Source organism: Oncorhynchus tshawytscha, linkage group LG10 (assembly GCF_018296145.1).
Source record: "Oncorhynchus tshawytscha isolate Ot180627B linkage group LG10, Otsh_v2.0, whole genome shotgun sequence".
In the NCBI taxonomy this organism is placed as follows: Eukaryota; Metazoa; Chordata; class Actinopteri; order Salmoniformes; family Salmonidae; genus Oncorhynchus; species Oncorhynchus tshawytscha.
The window spans coordinates 8,855,182-8,866,870 of record NC_056438.1 but is presented as its reverse complement, the minus strand read 5'-3'; positions in this window follow the sequence as shown (position 1 = coordinate 8,866,870).

Genomic DNA, 11,689 nt, shown 5'->3' with positions numbered 1-11,689 from the left:
ATAAATGCAGATGAAGTTTTTAACTTTAGTAAGTATGCAAGTTTAGTTGTTGAAGCGTTTAATGGTTTTCAGATGAGTTGAGTGTGTTTTTCCCAGGTGGGGTGGGATGCTATAGCCTGGTTCCAGTCATTTTCAAGCCAAACAGTTGAAGTTGTAGTTGACATGATAGCACAAACAGACTAGCACTCAGGCTAGGATGCATAGAATTATCACACATCCTGGTGTCTGTGTCTACAGTGAGAGGAAGAAGGGTTACACTGTGATGTCATAGAACTCAAGGTTCTACAAAACAGGAAGTTGGCTGTATTTGCAAAGTCTGGCATCACAAATGGCACCCTATTTGCTATATAGCGCACTTTTTTTTGGGCCAGACCCATATGGGCCCTTGTCAAAGATAGTGCACTATATAGCAAATAGGGTGTCATTTGGCACGCCGGTCTGGGAGCCAAATGGAACACCAACCACAGTGATCAGAACTGAATGGAACCATTGGAACAGTTGGTTGGATTGTGTACTTACCACTTCCTCCTGGTCTCTTTTTATGATATAATCTCTGTTTATAATCTCTGCTTAATCTCATTCTAGATCTCTGTGTGTTTACACATTAAGAATTTATTCATCTCTCACATTTAGCTTAGTTTACACACTGCTGCCAGTGAGAGAACAGACATAAAGATGGTCTCTGTGTCTCTGTCTCTCCTTCTCTGTCTCTCTCCCTCTGTCACACACACACACACACACACACACACACACACACACACACACACACACACACACACACACACACACACACACACACACACACACACACACACACACACACACACACACACACACACACACACACACACACTTTAAACTCAAGTCATAGCTTTATATCCAGCTAATGAGTGTTTACAACTAGCTAATTATGCACTGCACCATGGTTACTCTGTGTGTAAGCCATGTGAGAGTGAATAGACTATGATCCTATTGTTAACTGGGTGTGTTGTTTGTATGAAAGTATCTGGAGGATTAAGGGAATAGGGGCCACCCCACAGGGCTGAGGTCAAAAGTAGTGCACTATAAAGGGAATAGAGTGTGATTTGGCATGCAGTCTAAGCTTTGTGGGAGAAAACCACCAGTGGAATGTTTTAGCACAGTGTCCTATTGTGAACAGAATCACATTCGTATGATGTTGATTATTTTAACCGATTACCTCCTAAAAGCAAAATAAGTGTCACGTTCTGACCTTAGTTCCTTTGTTTTGTTTTAGTATGGTCAGGGCGTGAGTTGGGTGGGTTGTCTATGTTCCTTTTTCTATGTTTTGGGATTTCTGTGTTTGGCCTGGTATGGTTCTCAATCAGAGGCAGCTGTTTATCGTTGTCCCTGATTGAGAACCATACTTAGGTAGCCTGGTTTCACTTTTGAGTTGTGGGTGATTATTTTCCGTGTTAGTGTTTGTTACCACACGGGACTGTTTCACTTTGTTTCACTTTGTTGTTTTGTATTTTGTAGTGTTCAGTTTGTCTTATTAAAATGGACACTTACCACGCTGCAAATTGGTCCGATCTCTCTTACTCCTCATCAGAAGAATAGGACAAGCATGACAATAAGTCACCTTCAATGTTGTGTAAGCAGCCTCCATCGTAAGAAACCCAATGTGTGTTTTCTGTTATCAGGGACATTGAATGCCTTGTGTTTTGTACTTTATTTATTATTTATATATTTTTATTTAAACGTTATTTAACTAGGCAAGTAAGTTAAGATCAAATTCTTATTTATAATGATTATAATGATTGCCTACAGTCCCCGGCCAAACCCTAACCTAACCCAGACGACACTGGGCCTATTGTGTGCCGCCCTATGGGACTTCAAGCTTGAAAAGGATCATAATATCATGATATCTCTTACTGTAAAATGTCCAAGTCATTAATATCATGATATCTCTTACTGTAAAATGTCCAAGTCATTAATATCATGATATCTCTTACTGTAAACATCCAAGTCAGTAATATCATGATATCTCTTACTGTAAAATGTCCAAGTCATTAATATCATGATATCTCTTACTGTAAACATCCAAGTCAGTAATATCATGATATCTCTTACTGTAAAATGTCCAAGTCATTAATATCATGATATCTCTTACTGTAAAATGTCCAAGTCATTAATATCATGATATCTCTTACTGTAAACATCCAAGTCAGTAATATCATGATATCTCTTACTGTAAAATGTCCAAGTCATTAATATCATGATATCTCTTACTGTAAAACATCATTAATATCATGATATCTCTTAGTCATTAATATCATGATATCTCTTACTGTAAACATCCAAGTCAGTAATATCATGATATCTCTTACTGTAAAATGTCCAAGTCATTAATGCCATAAGAAGCCAATTTAGTTTTCTCCCCAGTGTCAATTTAACTGTATGGGTATGTCCCAAATGCCACCCTATTTCCTTTTATAGTGCACTACCTGGGTTTTGGTCAAAAGTAGTGCACTACATAGGGAATAGGGTGCCAGCTTTAGTCTAAAGTAGTGCACTACATAGGGAATAGGGTGCCAGCTCTAGTCTAAAATAGTGCACTACATAGGGAATAGGGTGCCAGCTCTAGTCTAAAATAGTGCACTACACAGGGAATAGGGTGCCAGCTCTGGTCAAAAGTAGTGCACTATATAGGGAATAGGGTGCTATTTGGGATGCATTCCAAGTCATTAATATCATAAGAATCCAAACTAACAGCCTTTTGCTCCCCGGTGACTGTTTAACTTTAGGCTGTCTCTTTTCCTCTTCTGTTTCCAATCAGATGTACGCTTTGGGCCTCGACACGAGACACCAGCTGCACAGCCTTCTGGGTAATGACATCCTCAGCCGATGCCGTTAAGATCGAAAGAGTGAGACAGGTTTGTGCACACACACACACACACACACACACACACACACACACACACTCACTCACTTATGGCAGCAAGAGGTCTCGCTGGAGGTCACTGCATTCCCATAATTCCCTGTTCTGACAAGGCTTGTTCCTGTGTGTGTGTGTGTGTGTGTGTGTGTGTGTGTGTGTGTGTGTGTGTGTGTGTGTGTGTGTGTGTGTGTGTGTGTCTGTCACACTCTACTGATATAGTGAGACGAGTGTGTGTGTGTGTGTGTGTGTGTGTGTCACAAGTCTGTCACACTCTACTGATATAGTGAGACGAGTGTGTGTGTGTGCGTGTGTGCGTGCGTGTGGTGCACAAGTCTGTCACACTCTACTGATATAGTGAGACGAGTGTGTGTGTGTGTGTGTCTGTGTGTGTGTGTTCAGATATGATGTTAAGTCTGTGGGAAACTCAGTGGGTGTGATCTCATTAAACCTAAAGGCTTCTGATGTGTTTTCTTGTAATATGTCTAGTGGGTGATATGATCACATTGTCCTTCAGCGTGTAAATGGCCTCTGGTGTAGAACTGTGTAGGCTGATCTGATCTTGGATCAGTGGTATATGTTTTTAAAGGCCTCTGGTAGCTAACCTGTGTGTGTGTGTGTGTGTGTGTGTGTGCTGGTGTAAAAGGCCTCTGGTGTAGAACTATTGTGTGCGTGTGTGTGTGTGTGTGTGTGTGTGTGTGTGTGTATCTAGGCTGATCTTAGATTTATAATCCAACTGGGAACTAGGATCAGTGCTGTAGCTTTATGGCCCAACTAAGAACCCACACACTCATCCCTGCCTTAGGGCCGCCAGAAGAAGGAGTGTTACTCTCCAGTCTTATCTATGTACAGTGAGCATACTGTGGTTTTTCAATTCCTGTATCTTATGTTTATTGTACTGAATAAACACAGAAGTAGGTAGTCTAGCGGTTAAGAGGGTCGGGCCAGTAACCGAAAGGTTGCTGGTTCGAATCCCTGAGCCGACTCTGTGAAAAATCTGTCGACATGAACTTGACCAAGGCACTTAACCCCTAGTATTGTATTAAATATGCACATGTTGTCATATCAGAACTGCAAGGTTGGGTGTCAGAATTATAAGACTTTCAGTTGGTAGTATTGTAGTATTCAAGTAGATTGTAGCATTCAAGTAGTAGGTGGTAGGATTGTCGAATTCAAGTAGGTTTGTAGGATTCAAGTAGAGTTGGTAGGATTGTAGCATTCAAGTAGAGGTTGGTAGGATTGTAGCATTCAAGTAGAGGTTGGTAGGATTGTAGCATTCAAGTAGAGGTTGGTAGGATTGTAGCATTCAAGTAGAGGTTGGTAGGATTGTAGCATTCAAGTAGAGGTTGGTAGGATTGTAGCATTCATGTAGAAGTTGGTAGGATTGTAGCATTCAAGTAGAGGTTGGTAGGATTGTAGCATTCAAGTAGAGGTTGGTAGGATTGTAGCATTCAAGTAGAGGTTGGTAGGATTGTAGCATTCAAGTAGAAGTTGGTAGGATTGTAGCATTCAAGTAGAGGTTGGTAGGATTGTAGCATTCAAGTAGAGGTTGGTAGGATTGTAGCATTCATGTAGAAGTTGGTAGGATTGTAGCATTCAAGTAGAGGGTTGGTAGGATTGTAGCATTCATGTAGAAGTTGGTAGGATTGTAGCATTCAAGTAGAGGTTGGTAGGATTGTAGCATTCATGTAGAAGTTGGTAGGATTGTAGCATTCAAGTAGAGGGTTGGTAGGATTGTAGCATTCAAGTAGAGGTTGGTAGGATTGTAGAATTCAAGTAGAGGTTGGTAGGATTGTAGCATTCAAGTAGAAATTGCAAGAACCTCCATTACTTGTTCCTGTAATGACAGGAAGCAATACTTATCATCCAATCAGGTTGCTGTTCCATCAGTGGTGTTCCACTGTTGCTATGGTAACAAACCTGTTGAACCTCTAGACTTTCTGATTAACTGGAGACGGTCTATTATAACAGAGTAACAAGTGCACTCTAAAAGAATAAGCCGTGTGACAAAATGGCACCCTATTCCCTATTTAGTGCACTTCTTTTGACCTAGGGAATAGAATGCCATTTGGGATGCCCCCAGGGTCTATTGTAATGGAGTAACAAGTACACTCTAAAATCGTAGAACCACCATACGAGGTTATTCACACCGCTCTGCTTGCATCAATGCGCAAAAAGAGACATTTCGGGCCCTATCTAAAAAGGATAGATAACTGCTTTCTTATATTTAAACATGAAGGCCCGAGGGGATTTGGCTACCTCACAAACTCAGCAGGTGAATGCAAATTCAGCGTTTAAAAATAAAGCGTCCCCCCCCTCCTCCTCCTCCTCCTTCTTCCTTCTTCCTATTCCTCCTCTCCTCCTTTTTGTGAGAGAAGATTACAGCTGAAAATCCTTTGCTATGAGCTGCGTGGCCCCCTCTCAAAATCACCTTTCATGGGAGGACTGGTCAATAGCTCCATTTGAGAGGGTTATTACCATGACAACGGGACAGGATTAGGTAGACACAGTCATTCCGGGGCAATTGTGAAACCAGCTTGATTTGCTGAAATGCACTCAAGATTACCTTTGGGGGAGGGAGAAGGAGAGGTGGGAAAGAGGTAAGTGGGCGGGTGGCTGGGTGGGAGGGAGAGAGGGATGGAGGGGGGGGCTGAACGAGAAAATGGAATGAACTAAAAACAGAATCCGACCATGAAAAATTCTTAGCTAGGGCTTTAAATGTTTTTATATAAATGTTCAAAGTTAGTTTTAGGATTTGTGAAAGGTGACTGGTTCCACAGTAGGTTAAGTTTAAACACACACACACACAGACACACACACAGACACAGACACATAGACATAGACATAGACACACACACACACACAGACACACACACAGACACATAGACACACACATAGACACACACACACACACACCCCCACACACACACAGACACACACAGACACACACACAGACACACACACAGACACACACACAGACACACACACAGACACAGACACATAGACATAGACACACACACACACACCCCACACACACAGACACACACACACCCCCACACACACACAGACACACACACACACACACACACACAGACACACAGAGACAGAGTGTCAATCTTCGAGCAAAGTGTTAACATTTTGATGCTATGACTTTTGATTCCATCTCCTCGTGTACAGGTTGTACAGGTTGTACAGGTTGTAGAGGTTGTAGAGGTTGTAGAGGTTGTAGAGGTTGTAGAGGTTGTAGAGGTTGTAGAGGTTGTAGAGGTGTAGGTGTGTAGAGGTGTAGGTGTGTAGGTGTGTAGAGGTGTAGAGGTGTAGAGGTGTAGGTGTGTAGAGGTGTAGAGGTGTAGGTGTGTAGGTGTGTACAGGTGTAGGTGTGTAGAGGTGTAGGTGTGTACAGGTGTAGGTGTGTAGACAGGTGTGTAGGTGTGTAGGTGTGTAGGTGTGTACAGGTGTAGGTGTGTAGAGGTGTAGGTGTGTAGAGGTGTAGGTGTGTAGAGGTGTAGGTGTGTAGAGGTGTAGGTGTGTAGGTGTGTAGAGGTGTAGGTGTGTAGGTGTGTAGAGGTGTAGGTGTGTAGAGGTGTAGGTGTGTAGAGGTGTAGGTGTGTAGAGGTGTAGGTGTGTACAGGTGTAGGTGTGTAGAGGTGTAGGTGTGTAGAGGTGTAGGTGTGTACAAGTGTAGGTGTGTAGAGGTGTAGGTGTGTAGAGGTGTAGGTGTGTACAGGTGTAGGTGTGTACAGGTGTAGGTGTGTACAGGTGTAGGTGTGTACAGGTGCCTTCAGAAGGTATTCCCACCCCTTTACTTCCCACATTTTGTAAGGGTTACAAAGTGGGACTAAAATGTATTTAATTCAACAGCAAAAAAATGTGTCAATGATTTACACATGATACTCTGTCATGTCAAAGTAGAAGAAAAATGTCAACATTTGTAAAGAAAAACATTTATGAAACATAAAACATGATATAAGTATTCAACCCCTGAGTCAATACATGTTAAAATAACCTTTGGCAGTGATTACAGCTGTGAGGCTTTCTGGGTAAGTCTCTAAGAGTGATTACAGCTGTGTCTTTCTGGGTAAGTCTCTAAGAGTGATTACAGCTGTGTCTTTCTGGGTAAGTCTCTAAGAGTCATTACAGCTGTGTCTTTCTGGGTGAGTCTCTAAGAGTCATTACAGCTGTGTCTTTCTGGGTAAGTCTCTAAGAGTCATTACAGCTGTGTCTTTCTGGGTAAGTCTCTAAGAGTCATTACAGCTGTGTCTTTCTGGGTAAGTCTCTAAGAGTCATTACAGCTGTGTCTTTCTGGGTAAGTCTCTAAGAGTCATTACAGCTGTGTCTTTCTGGGTAAGTCTCTAAGAGTCATTACAGCTGTGTCTTTCTGGGTAAGTCTCTAAGAGTCATTACAGCTGTGTCTTTCTGGGTAAGTCTCTAAGAGTCATTACAGCTGTGTCTTTCTGGGTAAGCCTCTAAGAGTCATTACAGCTGTGTCTTTCTGGGTAAGCCTCTAAGAGTCATTACAGCTGTGAGGCTTTCTGGGTAAGTCTCTAAGAGTGATTACAGCTGTGGCTTTCTGGGTAAGTCTCTAAGAGTGATTACAGCTGTGTCTTTCTGGGTAAGTCTCTAAGAGTCATTACAGCTGTGTCTTTCTGGGTAAGTCTCTAAGAGTCATTACAGCTGTGTCTTTCTGGGTAAGTCTCTAAGAATCATTACAGCTGTGTCTTTCTGGGTAAGTCTCTAAGAGTCATTACAGCTGTGTCTTTCTGGGTAAATCTCTAAGAGTCATTACAGCTGTGTCTTTCTGTAAGTCTCTAAGAGTCATTACAGCTGTGTCTTTCTGGATAAGTCTCTAAGAGTCATTACAGCTGTGTCTTTCTGGGTAAGTCTCTAAGAGTCATTACAGCTGTGTCTTTCTGGGTAAGTCTCTAAGAGTCATTACAGCTGTGTCTTTCTGGGTAAGTCTCTAAGAGTCATTACAGCTGTGTCTTTCTGGGTAAGTCTCTAAGAGTCATTACAGCTGTGTCTTTCTGGGTAAGCCTCTAAGAGTCATTACAGCTGTGTCTTTCTGGGTAAGCCTCTAAGAGTCATTACAGCTGTGAGGCTTTCTGGGTAAGTCTCTAAGAGTGATTACAGCTGTTTCTTTCTGGGTAAGTCTCTAAGAGTGATTACAGCTGTTTCTTTCTGGGTAAGTCTCTAAGAGTGATTACAGCTGTTTCTTTCTGGGTAAGTCTCTAAGAGTGATTACAGCTGTTTCTTTCTGGGTAAGTCTCTAAGAGTGATTACAGCTGTTTCTTTCTGGGTAAGTCTCTAAGAGTGATTACAGCTGTTTCTTTCTTGGTAAGTCTCTAAGAGTCATTACAGCTGTGTCTTTCTGGGTAAGTCTCTAAGAGTCATTACAGCTGTGTCTTTCTGGGTAAGTCTCTAAGAGTCATTACAGCTGTGTCTTTCTGGATAAGTCTCTAAGAGTCATTACAGCTGTGTCTTTCTGGGTAAGTCTCTAAGAGTCATTACAGCTGTGTCTTTCTGGGTGAGTCTCTAAGAGTCATTACAGCTGTGTCTTTCTGGGTAAGTCTCTAAGAGTCATTACAGCTGTGAGGCTTTCTGGGTAAGTCTCTAAGAGTCATTACAGCTGTGAGGCTTTCTGGGTAAGTCTCTAAGAGTCATTACATCTGGATTGTACATTTACACATTATGTTTTTAAACGTTCAAGTTCTGTCAAGTTGGTTGTTGATCATTGCTAGACAGCCATTTTCAAGTCCTTTTTTTTTTCAAGATGATTTCATTCAAAACTGTAACTAGGCCTCTCAGGAACATACAATGTTGTCTTGGTAAGCACCTCCAGTGTATATTTGGCCTTGTGTTTTAGGTTATTGTCCTGCTGAAAGGTGAAATTCTCTACCAGTGTCTGTTGGAAAGCAGACTGAGCTAGGTTTTACTCTAGGATTTTGCCTATGCTTAGCTTTATTCCGTTTCTTTTTATCCTCCAAAAAAACTCCCTAGCCCTTGCTGATGACAAGCATACCGATAACATGATGCAGCCACCACCATGCTTGAAAATATGAAGAGTGGTACTCAGTGATGTGTTGTGTTGAATTTGCCCCAAACATAATGCTTTGTATATAGGACATATATGACCCGTTTCAAGAAGCTATATGACCCGTTTCAAGAAGCTATATGACCCGTTTCCAGAAGCTATATGACCCGTTTCAAGAAGCTATATGACCCGTTTCAAGAAGCTATATGACCCGTTTCAAGAAGCTATATGACCCGTTTCAAGAAGCTATATGACCTGTTTCAAGAAGCCATATGACCCGTTTCAAGAAGCCATATGACCCGTTTCAAGAAGCCATATGACCCGTTTCAAGAAGCCATATGACCCGTTTCAAGAAGCCATATGACCCGTTTCAAGAAGCCATATGACCCGTTTCAAGAAGCCATATGACCCGTTTCAAGAAGCTATATGACCTGTTTCAAGAAGCCATATGACCCGTTTCAAGAAGCTATATGACCCGTTTCAAGAAGCCATATGACCCGTTTCAAGAAGCCATATGACCCGTTTCAAGAAGCTATATGACCCGTTTCAAGAAGCCATATGACCCGTTTCAAGAAGCCATATGACCCGTTTCAAGAAGCCATATGACCCGTTTCAAGAAGCCATATGACCCGTTTCAAGAAGCCATATGACCCGTTTCAAGAAGCTAGCTACTTCACAGAGGCATTGGAAAGCAATTCACTTTTTTCTAATCAATGGGTTTTTTTTTAGGCTGAAATGCCTTCTGGAACATGTGAACTTTCATGTGCCTTAATAACAAACTTGTTTGCCATCTATAAATACGAAAACAATTGTTAAATTACTAGCCTAGTTGGTTTAGCCACAGAAAAAGACAGGAACCTTCCCCCTAGCCATGATTGGCTGAGATCATGGATTAGCTAGCTAACATTGAACCTAGTTTGTTAGCTTTAGCTACCTGCAGTTTCATACTACAGCATTTCATGCATAGTGGCTAGCTATAACAAACTGTTTGTGCTGTATCTATGTGTTGGGATTATGGTTAATTTTTTAGCTAGCTAGCTAAGGAAAAGACAAGTTAGCCAGGTTTGTCTGAGGGTAATTATGGCCATGTATTGTATGTGAATCCCTAAAGAGATGGGTGCGACTACGGCTTAAGAGGGTGTGAACGATGCTGAATGGGTGTAAACAAAGACAAGCTCTCCAGCAGGTGTACCAAAACATTCAAGGGCCATTTTCAAAAGTGGGGTTACAAGTTTATCAACTTTCAAGCAGAATTGCTTTCCCATTGTCCCTCAACTGCAGGGTATGATATACCATTTTGTAGCTCTGAGTCTCTACTTTTATCCTGTGTAACAAAACAAAAAAACAATTTCAAATTTGTACTACAATCTAGTCAGCGGAGATATCCCCATCATGTGGTGTTCCTCAACACTCCAGTACTAGAGCACTGAACACAGTCACACCAATGGCTTGGCTGTTTTCTCCCTGTTCCATGTTCCATATTGTCCATGTTCCATGTTCCATATTCTCCCTGTTCCACGTTCCATATTCTCCCTGTTCCATGTTCCATATTCTCCCTGTTCCACGTTCCATATTCTCCCTGTTCCATGTTCCATATTCTCCCTGTTCCATGTTCCATATTCTCCCTGTTCCATGTTCCATTTTCTCCCTGTTCCATGTTCCATATTCTCCCTGTTCCATATTCCATATTCTCCCTGTTCCATGTTCCATATTCCATATTCTCCATGTTCCATATTCTGTTCCATGTTCCATATTCTCCCTGTTCCATGTTCCATATTCTCCCTGTTCCATATTCTCCATGTTCCATATTCTCCCTGTTCCATGTTCCATATTCTCCCTGTTCCATGTTCCATATTCTCCCTGTTCCATGTTCCATATTCTCCCTGTTCCATGTTCCATATTCTCCCTGTTCCATGTTCCATATTCTCCCTGTTCCACGTTCCATATTCTCCCTGTTCCACGTTCCATATTCTCCCTGTTCCACGTTCCATATTCTCCCTGTTCCACGTTCCATCTTCTCCCTGTTCCACGTTCCATCTTCTCCCTGTTCCCTGTTCCATATTCTCCCTGTTCCACGTTCCATATTCTCCCTGTCTCATGAATGGCCCCTCAGGGAGGTCATTCAGTTCAGTTCAGGATGAGTTTCTGAGTCCCCACAGGGGTAATTAAAGCATTGTTGGAGCACAATAACACATTGACATATAGCCCTTCACATGTAGTACAATCCAAAGTACATAGACATTAATATTTTATTAAGCTACATACACACACACATACATACATAGAGTTTGCATGTACATTACACATTACTGGTACATAAAGTTGTATACTGTGAACAGCAGTGTAAAGTCACATCATTCATATTCTCAATGGTCATTGGTCAGTCACAGTGGTGGTCAGTCACAGTGGTAGTCAGACCCAGTGGTGGTCAGTCACAGTGGTGGTCAGTCACAGTGGTGGTCAGACCCAGTGGGGTCAGTCACAGTGGTGGTCAGTCACAGTGGTGGTCAGACCCAGTGGTGGTCAGATCCAGTGGTGGTCAGTCACAGTGGTGGTCAGTCACAGTGGTGGTCAGACCCAGTGGTGGTCAGATCCAGTGGTGGTCAGTCACAGTGGTGGTCAGACCCAGTGGTGGTCAGACCCAGTGGTGGTCAGATCCAGTGGTGGTCAGACCCAGTGGTGGTCAGATCCAGTGGTGGTCAGTCACAGTGGTGGTCAGACCCAGTGGGGTCAGACCCAGTGGTGGTCAGACCTAGTGGTGG